The sequence below is a fragment of the Argentina silus genome, assembly GCF_951799395.1.
Source record: "Argentina silus genome assembly, chromosome: 3".
Lineage (NCBI taxonomy): Eukaryota > Metazoa > Chordata > Actinopteri > Argentiniformes > Argentinidae > Argentina > Argentina silus.
Window position 1 is genome coordinate 21,710,203 of NC_139657.1, and position 19,964 is coordinate 21,730,166.

The 19,964-nt window shown below is 45.4% G+C and overlaps 1 protein-coding gene and 1 long non-coding RNA gene across 2 annotated transcripts in view; both read left to right on the forward strand.

Annotated features, from left to right (window-relative positions):
• Positions 1-19,964, forward strand: part of kcnq1.2 (potassium voltage-gated channel, KQT-like subfamily, member 1.2) — a gene marked incomplete at its 5' end in the record, with an annotated part of 145,122 nt that overhangs the window by 97,371 nt on the left and 27,787 nt on the right. The gene's annotated exons all lie outside the window — the stretch shown is intronic.
• Positions 13,215-15,096, forward strand: LOC310801936. The gene is made up of 3 exons (XR_014554127.1): positions 13,215-13,428; positions 14,077-14,275; positions 14,456-15,096. It is a non-coding gene; the product is annotated as an uncharacterized lncRNA (long non-coding RNA).

Here is a 19,964-nt window from a genome sequence, read left to right on the forward strand (position 1 = left end):
TTGTGATGATTATGGGATGTGTTTGTGTTTCCATGGAGGGACATTAGGGTTAAAAAGCCATTACAAACTAAAGGGGAAAAATAAGCATGTGCAGTAGGGCATGGCCAATAGGCACCAGCTGTGTTATGCAGGGCCTGTGTTGTAACCAGGCGTGTCCTTGTCTGGGCAGGGTGGTACAGACACAGGGCGGGCACCATGTGATGCCAGGCTGATGCCCAGGCACACACAAACACAAACACAAACACACACACACACACACACACACACACACCACACACACACACATAAGCACATAAGCACGCATGCACACAGGCACGCATGCACAAGCACATACACACACACACACGTCGGATGCAGTACCACACTGTGTACTGTCAGCATGTGTGATGGTTTGTGATGGCTAGCATTGGGAATCATCGAAATTCCAAATTTTTCCACTCAGTAAAGTCTCACAGGATGACAGTAGGCCAGTATTGTCAGGGATGCTCCTGAGCCTGCTGCTCCCTCCACTGGTCGCCAGAGGCCGATATAGACTCTTTTATTGCTTTCATTGTTTTGATTGAGTTAATTGGCCACACCTGTGCCTCATTTGTTACCTGCTATTTAAGCCATGCCCTACTCTATGCTCTGTCTTGAGTTTCACTCAATGTATTTGCTTGTATCCCCTGTGAGTACCTATAGTAAAGATATTCGTTACATTTTTGCAACACTGAGTCCTGCCTGTTTTCTGAGCTTGGGTCTGCCCAGTACCACGTCACAGCAAGACAGAGCCAAGACATGGACCCAGCAGAAATGGACCAAATACATGCCGCTCTGGCAAGCCAAGGAGTCACAGTAAGTAGACATGAACAACTTCTCCAGCAAGTCATCAAGATAACATGCAAGCTCTCACCATGGCCATCCAGCAGAGCCAAGGTCAGGCAGCATCAGCAACGAACCCACCACCACCCGTTCATCCCAAGCCTGTTACCCGGCGAAGCAGAGACCTACGGCTGCCTGCTCCAGAGCGCTAGAATGGTAACCCAGGTAAATGTCGGGGGTTTCTAACACAGTGTCCGCTGGCTTTTGGATTACAAGCTACCATGTTTCCCACTGCAGAGAGTAGGTGGAATCCGGAGGCTCTCATCACCGCATTTCGCCACAGACTCTCAAAAGATATCAAGGATTACCCGGCATCCAGAGAGACTGTTATATTATATTATATTCCTTTGTTGACATGTCCATTCGAGTGGATAATCCCATCCGAGAGAGGTGCCGAGAACACCGGTCTGCAACTTCCTCATTACCTGATCCCTGAACGGTCGCCGTGACGTCATCACCCAAGTGCCAACGAGTCTTTCCAAGTCCACCTCGGTCTGCAGCCAAGGATCCCATGCAGTTAGGGAGTACCCGACTCTCTCAGCCTGAATGGAATCGCAGAATGAAAGAGAGATGTTGCCTCTACTGTGGAGGACCAGACCATTTTTGTTCTTCCTGTCCTGAGCTGTCGAAAAAAGGCCGGACTCGCCCAGGAGAGGGAGACCTGTGAGTCCTATCATCTCTTCCAAGTCTACTGGATCTGGTGTCCTGTTGGCAGCCTCTCTCTCCTGGGAGGAACAACTCCACACTCTCAAGGCTTTCCTGGACTCTGGAGCGGCTGGCAATTTTTTGGACATTGGGTTAGCTAAACAACTCAAAATTCCCCTGACTAGCCTTAACCATCCTGTCACAGACTGCCCTGGACAGAAGACCCCTGGGTTCCAGAAGGGTTCATCATCTCACCATCCCTCTACGTCTGTGTATGGAGGACCAACATCAAGAGACCATCCAGTTTCACCTTATCCACTCTCCTGAGGTCCCAATGGTTCTGAGCCATCCCTAGCTGACCCGCCATAATCTACACATCGACTGGTTCCTAAATGCTGTAATCTGATGGGGATCCATCTGTCATGCTACTTGCCTCTTCCCCAGACCCTCTCCTCAGCCTCTCCAGTCTCCAGTCCCAACCGTATTGTCCCAAGTTCCCCCTGGATACACTGATCTGATTGAAGTCTTCGGTAAGAACAGGGCCACATCTCTTCCCCGGCATCGACCTGCTTCCTGGTTCCTGTTCTCCCAGGGGAAGGATCTTCTCACTCTCTGCTCCTGAGACGGCTACTATAGAGTAATAAATCCATGATGCCCTTGATACTGGTTTCATCCGTCCCTCCACGTCTCCTGCTGGTGCTGGCTTCTTCTTCGTGGGGAAGAAGGATGGAGGTCTCTGCCCATGCATCGACATTGATCGTCTCAACAACATGACTGTGAAGAACCGCTAACCCCTCCCGCTGATGTCCAGTGCCTTTGAGCTTCTCTCGTCTGATGTGGGGGTTGGAGTTGTCCTGTCCCAGCATTCCAATGACAACAAGCTGCATCCCTGTGCCTTCTTCTCCCATTGTCTGACCCCTGCTAACAATAACTATGATATTGGGAATAGAGAACTGTTAGCAGTCAAACTGGCTCTGGAGGAGTGGAGTCACTGGTTGGAGGGCTCCAAGCATCCTTTCATCGTCTGGACAGATCACAAGAATCTGTCATACATCCAGGTATCCAAACCTGTCAGGGATGCTCCTGAGCCTGCTGCTCCCTCCACTCGTTGCCAGAGGCCGACATAGACTCTTATTGTTTTCATTGTTTCCTTTAGTTAATTGGCCACACCTGTGCCTCATTTGTTACCTGCTATTTAAGCATGCCCTACTGTTGCTCTTTGCTCTGTCTTGAGTTTCATTCAATGTATTTGCCTATATCTCCTGTGAGTACCTCCAGTAAAGATTTTCGTTTTAGTTTTTAGTTTTTGTGATTTTTGCAACACCGAGTCTGCCCAGTTACTATTATCCAGCCTGTCATTAATAAAGGTCTGGCTCTGTAAGCTGGAACTGAAAGTGTGTGTGTGGAGTGGTGGGGTGTGCATGTGTGCTTGCATGTGTATAAGGTTTTGTCCACTTAAATGTACATACTTTCTATGTAAAAGTGTACAGCTATTAAGCCCTTTTGTTATGGACATATGTGAAATTAACCAAACTTCAACCTTTGTGAGCATGAAAGCCTCCAGATATGGAGTTCTAGGAGATAGAGTCCTGGCCCATTTGTTTTAGTCTACATGTTATGATTCCAATCTCCTGATTAGTAACATAAACCTGCTACATTGAAGAACCTCCTACTCTCTGTCCCCTCTGCACATGTCACAATCAACCTATCAACCTATCAACTATCAAGAAATGTTAAGTGACACTGAAGGTTCCTAACGAGTAGATACGTTCAGTAGAAACACACTTTTGTAAGGTGCAGCCTCAATGTGGATAAAATCACCTCCTTGCCTCGAAAATGGAAAGTGTTCGCATGACTTGTCATGCGTTACCAACACTGACCATCTCTCAACAGCAGAACCAAATAAATAACAGCAAAACGATGCGATACCCGAAGCAACTTTTACGATAATTGCGTTTTTTCTGTGATCACCCCCAATCCATCTCCACATCTTGTTTTGATGGGTCCATGGGGGCCAAGGCCAGCACACCTGTTGAGCTGAGAGGGGGGAGGGGGTGTCCTTTCAGTGCCCCTCGGGTAACAGGTGGATGAACCCACTGACCCACCCTCCACGCCTTGGCACATTCCGCTGAGTATCCACTATGCTCCATTGCCAGCCAGGTTCTGTCTCATTGTTTTGGCCCTCTCCTTGTCTAAACCAGCCTGCCCACACAGATAAGACAGACAGACAGACACACTTCTCACACTGACTCACTCTCCTGGGGCCCAGTGTCTTCACCATGCAGCTGTGGATCTTGCACAGAGACATCTTTTATTATGCTGAGAGAGTATTTTTTTAAATATTTTTATTGCCCTCAAAATATGATCTTGATGAGTGAGAAATTACTCTTCAGTGTCATCCATATCAACAAACAGGGGAAAATGGGTTTTGAGTTTATATGTAAACTACTACATTCCCATGGCTTGACTGTTAGCGATAGCAACAAAGAGATTCTTGATTAACATTTGAATAGGATGGTTATTTTATTACACTTTCTATGTGTTATAACATGCAGAGAACATTTTGGACCAACCGAGCTTGTAGTTCTTAGACAGATAAAGAAAGAGAGAGAGAGGAGGGGGGAGAGCGGAGGAAGAGAGAGGGGGCGTGGAGAGAGAGAAACCTCAGAGAAAGAGACAGAGAGACTAAGAGACGGAGAGAGAGGGAGAGAGAAAGAGAGAGAAACCTCAGAGTTGCATCACTTACTTGTCACTCCTAATAGAAACCCCAAACACACAGAGAGAGAAGAGTCGTGTTATGGCAGCTATGAATAGGAACTTTCCCAATAGCCCTGAGGAATTATTAATCAAGTATAATGCCTCAGCGTGTACGGCTGTCAGTGTGTGTGTGTGTGTGTGTGTGTGTGTGTGTGTGTGTGTGTGTGTGTGTGTGTGTGTGTGTGTGTGTGTGTGTGTGTGTTTGTGTGTGTGTGTCTGTGTGTGTGTGTCCTCCCTTGGCTTACGCTCACTTTTGGTCAGTCTCCAACCACACTACTTTTGTGTTTGGATGCGTCACACTATCCACTATTTGTAATACACACACACACATGCGCGTGCATTAAAACACGAACACGCACACACTTATACAAACACACACACACACACACACAGTCACAGTCACACTCTATCTCACACACAGACATAGACACACACACACACACACACACACACACACACACACACACACACACACACACACACACACACACACACACACACACAATGAGCTGTGAAGGGCCAGAGTTCTCCTTGTCCCTGTTTTGTCAGCATGTCAGTTCTATGTGCATTTATCTTTTCCCGGCTGAAGGTTTTGAAGCGTCTGAGTGGCACAACGGTGAGTAATATTCTCTTAATTCCCTGGGTTTTGTACAGGGTTAGACAGTGATTTATACCATAGAGACAAAACAGCACACACACACAAGGAAAAGGAAGAGGCAGTTCGCTGACTAGAATTCTCCTGCCGTGATTAGGGAACAAAGATGCATGGCAGTTCATGACGTGTCAAATGCGTCAATGAAAAATACAGAAACAACAAGCTTGGACCGTGAGCACCAACTAAAGGGTTCAGAACAAGCCCTAAGAACCACTGTGGATGCTTATACTGAAATCTGTAGACTACATGTCCGTAGACTACATATTGTTAATCCTCCTTGTCATGGAAAAACACTCAAAGCACGCACTAGCAACACTATTAGGTCATTTGATTAGAAGTTCATTTGTGTTTCTAAAGACACTAGGTAAGGACACAAACCTCAGCAGGCTTCAGTATATAAACCCAGCCCCTAATGCACCCTCCAGACATGCCCAGTAAGGTGTCTGTATGGGACATCATTATTTGCGTTACTCAAAGTATATGGGCCATAAATCATGGGCTGTGGTTAGCCGCTGTGCACTATATTAATGCAAATATATCACATGCATCGTACATATTAGTACAAGGCGTACAGAAGAATGTGTTCTTTTCCACTAATAACATCTTAATTAGATAAGTATGCTGTAAATTACACCAAGGCTGAATACTAGGAATACTTCAGTCCCAGCTCTGTGTGCTGTGTTTGTGAGAAGTCCATCTGTAATGCATTTAGTCCCTCCATCCCCAAACAGGGCCAGCCGTGTGTGTTTAGACTGGTCGTGGCTGCTGGCCCTGGTGACGGGGACCTGGTAAACACACACACATACACACACACACACACACACACACACACACACACACACACACACACACACACACACACACACACACACACACACACACACACACACACACCACTGTATTCCATCCGGCTCAGGCCTCTCTCAATCTCACCGCAGGGCACATCCACAACAACATAACTCACTCTACTACCTAACAGGAACAGAGTCATTACCATTACCTCCACATCAGGGAGGATGGGATAGGAGAGATTGTCTAGTGGTGGAAAAGCCTGAGCTTTTATCCAGATCTAAATTAAACTCTATTGAGGTATACACATGTAGTTTCTATGGTGCTGCTGGATCCAACAGACTTTGAGTATGTGTGCGGTTAGGTGTACCCACTAGTACTCCCCTTACTTAAGTACTCCCCTTAAAGCGGTCTCGATCATCCACCCTGCCCTCCCCGCTTGTGGTTAAAGTTCAGTCCTCTGTCAGAGTTACCCCCCCCCCCCCCCCCCCCCCGCTTACCGTCTCTCCTCTCCCCCATTGCCACTCAGGGGGCTGGCGGCAGGGCTGCCCTGAGAGCACCCTGGCCCTGTTGTTAGAGGCTGTGTGTTGATATATGTGTGTTTGGCTGCAGTGCTGGCCAGGGAGCCAGACTGACCAGCATGGACTAAACAAAGAGAGGAAACTTGGCAGAGGAAGCCGTCCGCCAGCCACGGCCACACACTCGACTGTACTGTACTGAGCTGTAGCTGTACCGCGCTGCTATGCACTGCAGACAAGCCTCTAACACAGAGGCTTCAGGGGCTATAACCCTGGCATGTCTAGACTAGCCCAGCACATATGTTTGCAGGCATCCACATGCACACATACACACACACACTTCTCTAAGGTTATCTAGTTCGATCAAATCCTGTAACGCCCCAGGTTCTTTATGTCACTGGTGATTGTAGACTGGGGGGGGCAGCCCGCCTATTCAATGACAGAGGAAACACGGGTGTACTTTCTACTGCAGTAGCCCAGTAAATCAAAGGCAGTGTGCTTGGGATGCAGTCTGTGGCAGGTTCCAGACACTCTCTCTCTTTCTCTCTCTCTCTCTCTCTCTCTCTCTCTGTGTCTCCAAGCGGGCGAGCGAGCGCCACTCTCTAATTTCACTGCGGACTGGGTCTTCACCGCATTCTCAGAGACGGCCAGTCTGTGCTGCCGCTATAGTCTGCTAGTCTCTCTCTCTGCTCCCATGCCCTGAGGAGCACAGCTCTGCAATCTCACTCACAGCATCTAAATCATCTGTACGGGTCGGCCACTGTCTCACGTCTAGGCTACTCGTTTTTTTCCCTTCCCTTTCTCCCATAGTTCACTCTCCTCTCCTCTCTCTCCGTCTTTCTACAGTAAGCACCCGCTGTGGGGCCTGCTTCTCGGACGTAAATACCCTCCACGCTACATTTCCCTTTTAATTGCCCGAAGCTTAGCAAGGCCCTCCAGTTTATATTTTTACATATATATTTTATTGTCTCAGTCTGAACCCCCCTGCTGGTTCCTCATACCCTTGTTACTCCTATATGCAGACTGGTCCAAGTAGTAGAGAAGTGGAGGGGGGGGGGGGGGGGGGGGGATTTGTAAAAAGGTTATGAAGGGGTCAGTATGCTGAGAATGAAATAGAGGCCTGTGTTTATTTGTCCCATAGTGTTTCTGACACTCAGCACTAAGTACCCTTGGTGCCACCCCGCTTTCGAGCCCTATTAAATCAGTTAAATCAGTCTACTACACAGGAGGATAAAATGTGAACCATTAATACCTAGCTGTGGAAATGACTACACAGGCCATGAGTGTGAATGTCATTGTTAACTAGCTGTGACTAGGGTACATTCAGCATACAGTATACAGGGTGTACGTGTTACAAGTGTGTGTCAGTCTTTTAACTCGCCTTACGCAAACCCATAAAAAGCTATAAATCTCCTTTTATAAAGAACTATGATGAGCGAAACATGCATTTAGCTTACGTAAGGCACACTAAAGATCGAAAAACATTCGCTTGCTAAGCCTATAACTACCTTGGGTATTTTTTCCATCACGGCAGGAGTTTTTCTGGTGTGCGTGTGTGCGTGCGTGCGTGTCTCACCTATACCATTGATGCCAGCACTCCTGACTCCAACATGGCAATACAGAAGGCAAGCCCCCCTCAGATCATGGAATTATTTTAACTACCTGTTACCAATGCAGGCGCGTTTATGGATGTGTAAAGAGTTGACTGGGCCACTTGTGGTTCAAGACATTGCCCACTGGAGAGCTCTGCCCAGACAGAAGGACCCTGAGGCTGTGTGGTAGTGAGGGCACTCCTACATACCCATACTAAACCATGCTGCCTTTCTCTCTACTTCTTCTATTTCTGTATTTCCATCCCATACAAAATGCCCAAGCATCAGAAAGCCCTTTTTTCCAATTGACTTTTTATGGTGTCAGCTTCTATGCTTTTAACAAGCTTTTTATTATTCCATTGTATGGTAGCACAATGTTTCTCGCTAATGAGTAATGATTTTATGGGCATGAGTCAAATGGGGCTGGGGTGGGGGGTTTCTGTTCCTCCAGGCCTAATGATACCCGATAGGAAGAAATGAAGTGTGACACATCTCTTATGTTTATGGACAAATGAACTCTCTACTGCAAACAAGATTCAGTTCCCACTCCGCAAATGTCATAAAATGGATAGAAAAGAACTGTAGGCCTAGGTCTAGTCATACAACCAAGCCAATAGACTGGTAGTAGAGGCAGTGTGTGAATTCTCTACCCATTTAAATAAGAGAGATAGATTTTTCCAATGCAAATATATGTGCCATGCAGTCTCATAGTACGTTTCCTTTGAGTGTGTAGCATTTGCAATCGCTGGTGTTGGAGGTCAATGAGTTCACACACAGAGTGGTGTGAGAAGAGCTCAGGGTGAGGCCAGTGTTGCCCAGGGGTCATTCCCACCAGTCCACAGTGGCCAAACAGGGAGCGTCTGGGGGTCAAGGGCCATCTCAGCAATAACAGCACAAAAGAGCTATTCTGACTGATGGAGGAATTGGCCTATGGGGCTGCCTGCTTGCCAGCCTGCCTGCCTGCCTGCTTGTCATTCTCAGCTGACAAGAAGAAAATTCTCACCCTTGTGAGTAACAAGACCTTGCTTTCCTAGAAGGTCTGAGTGCACACTGTGTCACAAAGTTTCTGCATGTTTTTTCTGTATTAAGGCATTGTGTATTTTAGGCTTTGTGTACATTGGGGGGGAGGGGGGGGGGGTGCACTCGCATTCCTCTGTGGCTTTAAGACAGGACTCTACTGTAGTGAGAGGCCAGGCTGCTGTTGTTGTGTGCTGTGCTGGGTTGTCTGGAGCTCCGCTCCCTCCCTTCCTCCCTCCCTCCACTCACTCAACACCTTGACATTGGCACAGGGCCTCTAGTAGGGATCTGCTGCCTCAGCTGGAGAGCTCCCCCCTCCCTCTGTCCCCCTCCAACCCGCTCCTCCCTCCCTCCATCACTCACTCCTCTGCCTGTACTCCCACCTCCTCCACAGGCCCTGCCAGCTGCCCTCACCCAGGAGAGAAGACTTTAAATCACTCCCCTCCCTCCTTCTTCCCTCCCTCCCCGCTGACAGGGCCTGGTTGGGGGAGGGAGAGGAAGGCGATGGGGGCTGGGCTGTCCTGTCGCTCGGACCTCTGTGGGAGTGCAGGTGCTGTGTGTATGTGTGTGTGTGTGTGTGTGTGTGTGTGTGTGTGTGTGCGTGCATGTGTGTGTGTGTGCGTGTGTCTGTCTGTCTGCGGTGTGTGTGTGTGTGTGTGTGTGCGTGCGTGTGTGTCTGTCCTCCTGATACTACCTCCTCCAGCCCTGGTAGCACTCATGCAAGTTTGGACAGTTGTTATGGAGATGAGAGTAGCCCTGTACACTGGCAGTAGGCCTAGTAGAACATGATTGCTCTTCACGGTAGTAAATGTCTCATATTTTACTGTGTTTTGTATTGTGTGAGTTGTATGTGTGTGTACATTTTTTTTATTTTATTTTTTAACTTTTTACAAGAGATCAACCTTTGTTAAATAATGATAATGTTTGTAACTGTCTGTAACTGTCATGTTAAATATATTTCTAACATGTGTCTTTGTTGATGTAATGATATGTTTACCAGCATGATAAGACCAAAGCATTTGATAATGACAGGGCTGACATACAATACATCCTTATCTATGTTACTGTCTAATTACAGATGTTATCAGGTCCCAAGCACAAGGTGTGAGATCATATGCAGTATTCATGCTACATTGCTTCAACGCTGTAAACAAATGCAGGCTAGGCGTGGTCTGAGAGGAGTCACTTTTTAGTTTTTCCCCGGAGCTCTCGAGAGCCCAGACATACACTCACGCACAAATGCGTTTACACACACACACACACACACACACACACACACACACACACACACACACACGCACACACACCATTTAATCCCAGACCTTAGAGGTTAACCACCACTTGTACAGTATTACACTGCATTACATCTCATTAACAATGCAGCAGGCTGAGAAAAAAACAACCCTGTGTGTTTTTGTCTTCTCTCTCTTTTTAGCAAGATCACAAAACAAAAACAAAAAAATGAATGCCTGGAAACCCAATATGTACTCCGCCCTGGAGATTACACGGTCAACCAGCCAGACTCCACTAGAATAACAGCCTGGGTTTCTTTTACTGTCCCCCGCGGAGTGTGTGTGTGTGTGTATGTGTGTGTGTGTGTGTGTGTGTGTGTGTGTGTGTGTGTGTGTGTGTGTGTGTGTGTGTGTGTGTGTGTGTGAGTGTGTGCAGTGAAGTGTAGTAAGAAGTTCCTCCTATTCCCTAAACCTGTCTATGACGTGTACAAATGTGTGTGTGTCTTCATCACATGACCTGCCTGTTTACCTTTCCACCAGTTACACCAGACAGTGCTTAGTCACTCCTTGTCACCACTGACATTGTAATGTGTTTAAGGTACGGCCGTAGGCCATATTGTCTTTAGAGTGAATGGAATTCTATGTCTCTCTCCCACACCCTAAAGTACTCTCCTTTTCAAAGGGTCACAGCATTACTGACTATGATTCACTTGCTTGAGAATGCTCTCCATACTTAGTAGTGTACTGAATGCCAGTCCGGTTGTGTGATGGAGGCCTCTTAATGGTAGGTCCATATGGGTTTGGGGTAGGACTGAGGCTGGAGGGCTGTTTTTCACTATTGGGGGGGAGGGTAATGAGGGGGTGGTGGACATGACACACACACTCACACACACATGTGCATACACACAATGTTGCTGCTCCTTGATAAGAGTGTGTGTGTGTGTGTGTGTGTGTGTGTGTGTGTGTGTGTGTGTGTGTGTGTGTGTGTGTGTGTGTGTGTGTGTGTGTGTGGGTGTGTGTGAGACCTTCTGCAGCCACAGAACATTGGCCCGCTCGACAGACCACAGGGTCACTCTGCTAGGCCCTCATTAGTGGTCGCCTTCACTGGAGGACATACACACACACACACACACACACACACACACACACACACACACACACACACACACACACAATGCTGATGGTGATGTACTGTAGCTCCTCTTATGACTCTCGCCTGGTTATCAGAACATGTTGACTGAGATTTAGAGCTCTAACAGGACCCCATACGTTATCACTTTTTTGCATGTCCAAAACATGTAATAAGGTACTGTAACTGAATTTGATTGAGTGAATTTACATTAGGGTTTATTTGTACATGTGCATTTGTCCAGCAAGTGAATATAGCGTATGTGTGTGAACTGTATAACTGTATGTGTGTGTGCGTGTGTGGATGCCACTCCTTATGGGGAAGAGCTGAGAGAGTGCTCTGTCAGACACAGTTTCACATGACAACAGGCTCCTCACACACAGGCGTTAGAGGAAGTGAACGTCTCGGAGAGATAGTGGTGTCAAGCAACACCAGACGATGATACACACTCCACACTTCTATATCTGTCTCAAACCCAATAGACGCAAGTTGAGAAATATCAGTTTTGATAAAAAGGATGAGGTAACTCTTTACCTGAAATACTGTAGTTTATTTCATGTATTCTGACACCCTTTCAATGCATATTAGGAGTGTGTGTGTGTGTGTGTGTTTAGAAGACAACAAAACAATTTAGAAAAAAGCTGCTTCAAGTCTCCTGTTACCAAGGATAAGATTGTGTGGAAAAAAAATAATTGAGGGTAGTTGGACATTGTTCTACAGTACAGAAGTGGCAATAGGCCAAAGAGCATACACCATTATCCTTGTATTATAGCATGTGTCAGCATTATCATCCAATAAAGATCTAGCCTGGTCTCTCAAAAGTTAATGTTCCTTAGCCTAGCATGACTGGCAAAGCCAGTCATTCAATTAGCGAAAGCCCCAAGTAAGGCTAGCAGTGGTCAGAAGCAGCACCACACCCAGAGCAGGTTAGCACTTAATGTAGCATAGTGTATAGCATAGGGCACACTCAACCATGTTACACATTGACTAGCCACGTGTACAGGAGCCTCTTTTGTTTTTCTGCTGCCTTGTTTACCATCTGTTGGCATGCCAACAGACCAATAAAAACCATTCAATACCTATTATTTACACCACACAATTCGGCCCCAGGACAGAAATAGGCTCCTAATCTTTGGATATTATCCATTGTCCTCAGTCACTAATCTTTCTTTACTTATTTTAAATACAGAGAGGGAGCAGTGTTGTGCAGTTGTGCGTCAAAACAATTCTTATTCATTCACTCAAGTTAAAGTTTAGAATGAGGCATTTTCCCAGTTCATAAATCATGGAACTGCAGGGTGCGCACACAAGGAAACAGAGTGGGCTAAGAGTCCGATCGATAATAACTGGAGGGAGGGGTGGTCCAAAATGGCGGAGGGGAGTGGGTTGTGTGGATTTTCTATTTTGCATAGGGGAGGGTAGTGTGCTTTTTTCACTGGTTTATATTCATTCAATTCATGAATTTTAACATTTATTTTGGGTGAGCGGACCAGGCACACACAGAAATAGCACTACACACCTGGACAACACAAAACAAAACATGTTTTAACTTAAGACAATGAAATGGTCCATTATGAAAGAGGAAAGTTTTGCATCTGAACTCTCCAAAGGAGACCCTAGACAACTTCGGCCTTAAAATAACAACGTCAGACAAGTTCAAACGTGCATTTAAATTGAGCACTCTGTCTCGCCTTCTGGAGGAGTTGCTGCTACTTTCAGATGCTGTGCCCCTGGTCATTATGAGGTACCCCTACTTGGGTTATAACGTTTTTTTCATTTTGTAGTATTTGAAAGCCTGACTTGAAGAGGAAAATGTGTTTCTATAGCTTTATTATTAGCGACTCCTCGTCCATCGTGCTTTTACCACCTACCCACGTTGGTTTATTTTTGTTTGCAGGAAGTATGATTCTGAATCTGTCGTGAAAACCAATGAACAGATGGGAGAGGCGGGACTTGCAAAATATTGCTTGGAGTGTAGCTTCTCAAATAGAATCAGTTTCTATTTCAGATGTGGAGGAAAACAGGTGCTTGCAGACGCTCGCAAATGGTGTGGATTAAATTATTGAATAGAATGGGAGCGTTAAAGAATTTTGCAACGCTCGCATGACGTTGGCGCACGCACACGGCCAGTGTGGTTTCTGTGTTATGGTGCTGTGACAGCATTGGTAGCCTATAGTTTGGCCGTAAATTCTACCAACTGAATGGACGGTAAAACAGATGACAGAGACGAAACGTAAGGATTTTTATAGAACAGCCCCGAATTAGTAATTTCTTAAATCGTTCAGCCTGTGTCATTATGTGTGTCAGTTCTGACTCTATTAAGACCTGCCGTCAGCCCTTTTCTCCCGGGATGGGAAGCTCATTTGGGGAGAATGGGAATGTCATGACATTCCTCGTCCCATCCGTAGTCGGAGGGGAGAGAGGGCCGGAGAGCCGGGCTCTACCTCAGTCGGCTGCTTTCTGATTAAAGCCATTACATAGCCATTACATGCTGTGGTTTCAGAGATTCCTTCAAGTCAGGAATATATAAATATATATATATTTAGATAGATTTTTTTTTGTTTTTACCATGAAATCTTTATTTAATCTAAACCACTTTTTTTTTTCATCTGATATAACAGGTTTATATTTACCAATTCCATATGTTGGTTTAGAGGAAATAATGCGTGTAGTAGAAAAGCTAAATTAAAATAAATTAGTGCAGGTGCAAAAATAAGTGAACCCCAAGTTGCATTGGTTAAATCAAGTAGGTAAGTAGAATCAGGTGGGTAAATTGGGTACCAAGTGAACCAATCAAAGGAGAGATCTTTAGGAAAGAGTTTGGGTGGGATTCTGATAAATAGAGATAAGAAACCTGGTCAGTTTTGTGTTACCCATACAGGTGAATGCAAAACACACCATGCCAAGAGGAAAGGAGATCTCAGAGGACATCAGGAAGAGGGTAGTGAGAGCACATCAGTCTGGGGAAGGCTATTAAATCATCTCAACCAGATTTGAGCTCCATCAGTCCACTGTGAGGCAAATCATGTGGATGCCCTTCCAAAATATCCCCAAGAGCCACAAGAAAAATAATAAATCAGGTAAAAGCCAACCCAAACATAACATCTAGAAATTTGCAGACCTCCCTTGCTGCATCTCAGGTAACTGCATGCTTCAGCAATAAGAAGTACACTGAATCGAAATGGTATTCATAGGAGGGTTGTTAGGAAGAAGCCTCTACTGTCAAAAAATAACCAAACTGCCTGTCTTAACTTTGCCAGAGACCACCTGGACAAGCCTGAAGGTTTCTGGAAGTCCGTTCTTTGGTCACAATCAAAACCACTAAGTTTGCCAAAAACCCAACACTGCCTACCACCAAAAGAACCTTATCCCAACTATCAAGCATGGTGGTGGGAATGTCAAGATCTGGGGCTGCTTTTCCTCCTCTGGACCTGGACGACTCCACATCATTAAGGGAACCATGAATTCTGAGGTATACCAGGAGTTTCTTGAACAGAACGTCAAGTATCAGTCAAGGAGCTAAAGCTGGGCTGAAAGACAATGACCCAAAGCATTCAAGCAAATCTACCAAAGAATGGCTCAGGAGAAAGAAGATTTGTGTTTTGGATTGGCCAACTCAAAGTTCTGACCTAAATCCAATCGAGATGCAGGACCTGAAGCGGGCAGTTCATGCCAGACACCCCTCAAACCTCACTCAATTGGCTGAGTTCTGTAAGGAGGACTGGGCAAAAATCCCTCAAAACAGATGTCAGAGACTGATTACTGGCTATACGAGATGTTTACTCCTAGTTATCACTGCTAATGGAGGTGCCACAAGCTATTGACTGAAGAGGTTCACATATTTTTGCACACATGGAATCTGAGTTTTTGTCAAATAAACCACTTTTGTTAAATAAACAATGAAAATATATAATATTTTTTTGTTTGTGTCCTTTATTTGGAATGTCTTTATTACGAATTGGGGTTTAGATAAAGATTTTATATATATATATATATATATATATATATATATATATATATATATGGGAATGTGGGAAGATCATTGGCGTTTTTTTTCATAGGTGCAATCTCCCATTATCAGCAGTGGTTGGATCCTGGAGGAATAATGTGTGTGCGTGTGCGTGTGTGTATTATATAAATTGCAAAAATACACCTTGGTCAATCCGACAGCATTTTCTCTGCCTTTCAAACAATCCCAAACCCTCCTTCTACCAAGGAACTAATTTTCTGTTGGGAATCATTCAAAGAATGTTTGCTTGAGCTAATAACCCTGTGTAGGCTTATAATATTAGCATTGTCAGCGGATCTATTGTTGACAGTGTATGCCTGTTAATATATTGTATCACAGGTATGTTTTTCATACCAAGCCTTGGTTTTTACATATCAATAGATGCCCCATGTTCACTTCTCATTCCCAGAAACGGCCGGTTGTTGTCTGTTCTGTTGTTCCATTCACTAACTCTCAGTGGAGAGCTGTGTCGTTTATGAATAGCCAGTAATTGCATACTGATGGAAAACGCTAATGTTGCTCGTAAAGGGGGACACTTAAGGTACAATTACTCTTTCCAACACACAAAGCCAAAAAAAGACACCAAAGAACGCCCAAGTCATCAGGGCTGCTAACACCCAACAAAACACCCAAACTACTGCTTGAATTTCTTACCTCATTAAAACCTTGAACCAGTGTCATTTTGTTTGCCCTGTCTAACAAGGTCTGGTATTTCTAATTGGCTTAACTAGTCAATTCCAGTGGAAAACAAAGACCAAGGAAAGTCAGTGAGTGTTTCAATTTTTACACTTTGTCAAGGAAAGAAGAGGGAAGGACACCACCAAATAGACACTTATAGTTTATAGGAGTATTGTTCCAATGCCTATCAATAAGTCAACATGCCAGCTGGTTACAATGCTCGTTCCTCCTCCATAAAGCTATAAACTCTAGCCTTAGAGAGAGGCCTTATGGTATCAGTATTGGGTCAGGTATTGTGTGTGTGTGTGTGTGTGTGTGTGTGTGTGTGTGTCAGAGTGTGTGTCAGAGTGTGACTGGCACGCTACGAGCACTGGAGCATGCTACAGGCTACAGTTACCACTGATAAGCTTACGTCCACAAATATCAAGAGCCATTAACCATTCGGTGGCTAATTAATGATTAAGCACAGCAAAGAATTGTTGTGGAGGCATTGCAGAATAGCTCAAGGGTCTCTCTCAAACAAACAATTTCATAATATTTCCGTGTTGATTGGTATCAGGCATATTGTTGTGCAGGCTGGGTACCTACCCTAGGCCTTTTATAAAGAACTTCTGAAATCCTTGGTTTTATTAACTAGTAATGCTATTTTGTAAGTAGCATTTGGAGAAGTTTCAGGAGAAATTCCCAAACTTTAGTTGCTGAAGAAACTTTGGGGATGAATCTCATCAAGCTGAATAAAAGAAAAAAGTAAAAGAGATCACTATCACTAAGAGTCACTATTTTCAAAATGTCCTCCCTGTGTATGTGCGTGCGTGCGTGCGTGCGTGCAAACGTTTCTCTGTGGCTTTAAGACGTAGTGAGAGGCCAGGCTGCTGTTGTGTGCCGGGCTGTGTTGTCTGGAGCTCCCCTTCCTCCCTTCCTCCCTCCCTCCCTCCCTCCCTTCCTCCCTCCCTCCACTCACTCAACACCTTGACATTGGCACAGGGTCTCTAGTAGGTGAGTGAATTTACATTAGGGTGTATTTGTACATGTGCATGTGTGCAGTAAGTGGATGTATGTGTACTGTATACTGTGTGTGTGTATGTGTGTGCATGTGGGTGTGTGTGTGTGTGTGTGTGTGTACTGCTTGTTTGGTAGTCATTATGTATACAGCAGAGTAGTCACATAGACCAGAGTGTGTGTGTGTGTGTGTGTGTGTGCGGGTGTGTGTACTGCTTGTTTGGTAGTCATTATGTATACAGCAGAGTAGTCACATAGAGCAGAGTGTGTGTGTGTGTGCGGGTGTGTGTACTGCTTGTTTGGTAGTCATTATGTATACAGCAGAGTTGTTCGCTCTGACTCATATTTCCCATCGTACAGCTTTCTGCTGACTCGTCTTCCCGCTCTTCTCCTTCTCTCACCACCCCTTGTCTTTTCTCTTCTTTGTTTTGATTTATGCTCACATCATTTTTTATCCTGGGTTCTAATTATCCACTCTCTCCCTAATTATTTTAATGAATGCTCACATTGGACGTGGCTTTGTTGAGTTTCCCTTTCTCTGTTGTGTTGTTTCATGTTGTTTTTGCTGTGACCATCCTCTAGCAATTTGTGGGACAGAAACAAAGAGATGCTTGTTAGGCACTCTCAATCAGTAGATTATGGTCCTGAGGGTATGTGTGTGTGTGTGTGTGTGTGTGTGTCTGTGTGTCTGTGTGTCTGTGTGTCTGTGTGTGAGTGAAAGAGAGAGAGAGAGTGTGTGTGTGTGTGTGTGCGTGTGTGCGTGTGTGCGTGCGTGTGTGTGTTGGAGAAACTGAATCCAGACCACACGTTCATCTAGTCTAGTGGGAGCAGCGGGGGTAGTCCGGCTGCTCTAGCACCAGAGCACTCCCGTGCCCCAGCCTTGGGAGCAGCCAGCCAGGCGGATCGGGTTCCCACCCTCCTGTCCATCATTGGCCCTCCGCCCTCATTTCACTGTGCAGAGAAAGTCCAGCAGGGTCACATCATAATGGGCCTAAATGCTGGTCATTATCCTGATAAACACTAAACACTGGTGGTTGGTAGCAGAGCAGGGCAGAGCAGGGCAGGGCCGCATACATGTATTAATGGCTAATGTGATGGACTGGCTCCATGCATGACAAGTACCAGGGGCTGACAGGTAGACACATAGACACAGACAGGGCCAGATGTATCAGATAAACTCCACTGACAGATCCAGTATCAGACTCTCTCTCTCTCTCTCTCTCTCTCTCTCTCTCTCTCTCTCTCTCTCTGCTATAAGGCAATGGCAAGAATGGAAACTGGATGCCGTAGAGCAACACAATGATATCTAACTCCTGTGTGTGTGGTTGAGCGCTCTGAATTGAATGCCCCTGGTGCTCTGGGCTGTTCTGCCTTTCTCTCTCTCTCTCCCTGTGTGTGTGTGTGTGTGTGTGTGTGTGTGTGTGTGTGTGTGTGTGTGTGTGTGTGCGTGTGTGTGTGCGTGTGCGTGTGCGTGTGTGTGTTTCCCTCTTTTTGCGGTTTTGTTTTTCTACACTGCACGCCACATGCCCTGCGCTATCTCCCGCTGCCATCAGCCACGAGTGCTGTGGAACTGTCAACAGCCCCAAGGCCCATGTTTCCAGCTAGTGACATATTCTATTACAGAGATATGTCAGCGATACCAGGCGCTCTCACTTGCAGGTTCTCTCTCCTGTGTGCCCTTAGGGGTGTGTGTGTGTGTGTGTGGTGTGCGTGTGTGTACTGTATGTGTATGTGTGTATGCATGTGTATGAGTGTGTGTGCGCTTGCATGTGTGTGTGTGTGTGTGTGTGTGTGCATGCGTGCTTGTGTTTGTGTGTGTTTTGGTCTGTTTAATACACCCAGTGTGTGTGTGTGTGTGTGTGTGCGTACATACATGGTGTGTGTGTGTGTGTGTGTGTGTGTGTGTGTGTGTGTGTGTGAGTATTTCGGCATATTGGGCCCTTGCCCACTTTCCATCAGTGGGCATTTGGCAGAGGTGCTGTGAAGGATATGGGGGCATGTGTCATACAATGTAAAATCTCACCCTCCCTCTGGCACTAGCTGCTACTGTATAGGATGACGAGGTAAGGGATAGCTCTGACTGGTACATATGCTGTGGGCACCAACACACAGCAAACCTATTCACTGTTCATGCTTTTATACATACTTTGTATATGGGGCTCTGGTTTTCAAATGGAAACTTCTTGGAGAGAGAATTGAAATATGCCTTGATAAATGACAGTTGTATCGCACGACTCAGCAGGTTTTTCAATAAATGCTTAATATGAATAATGTATAATGTAATGTGATAATAATTTGAATATGTATGGTAATGACCTACTCAGCAGATTAACAACACTCAAATTACATTATAATACTCAGATGAAACACTAATATTTTACCATATTACCTCACATGCTTTAGGCTATACCTGCAGTACTGAATTGCGTGATGATTTTTAAAATATTTTTTTGTAGTATATGATAGTTCTATAGAGAGCTTTGATTGTCTACCAGTGTGGTGTCACACCCACACCTTCACTGTAAAGTAGCTAATTACACCTCTCTTCTCAGACATGCAATTATTACACAGACTGTCTTTAGTCTTTTAGCAGAAAGCAAAAACCTCCTCTTCATTAAAGAGGAACAAGGAGATGGAACATTTTCTCTGTTATTTTAACTTGAATATGGGCCAAAATGCTTATGGGAAGTGGAATAATAGTTATATACACCCTAGAATTTAATGTGCCTTTGTTTTCATGCGGGCATTAAAATACATAGCCAGCTCCACACACCACTCACCTAACTCACCTAAACCCTCTATTCACACTAGAGACAGATGTAGGAGGGGGAATAATGTACTGTGACCTGACATGTGTGCTATAGGCCTGTGATGACACACACACACACACACACACACACACACACACACACACACACACACACACAGCACCTAGCTATGATTGTGGTTTCTCACATAGCACTGAAATAGCTCCTTGCTCACCTCGCCCCTCACTGAGAGAGGTTGGTGGGGGGAGGTAGCGAGCAAGGGATGGAAAAAAGAGCAAGATACTAAGTGTGTGAGTGAGAGAGAGAATGGGTGAG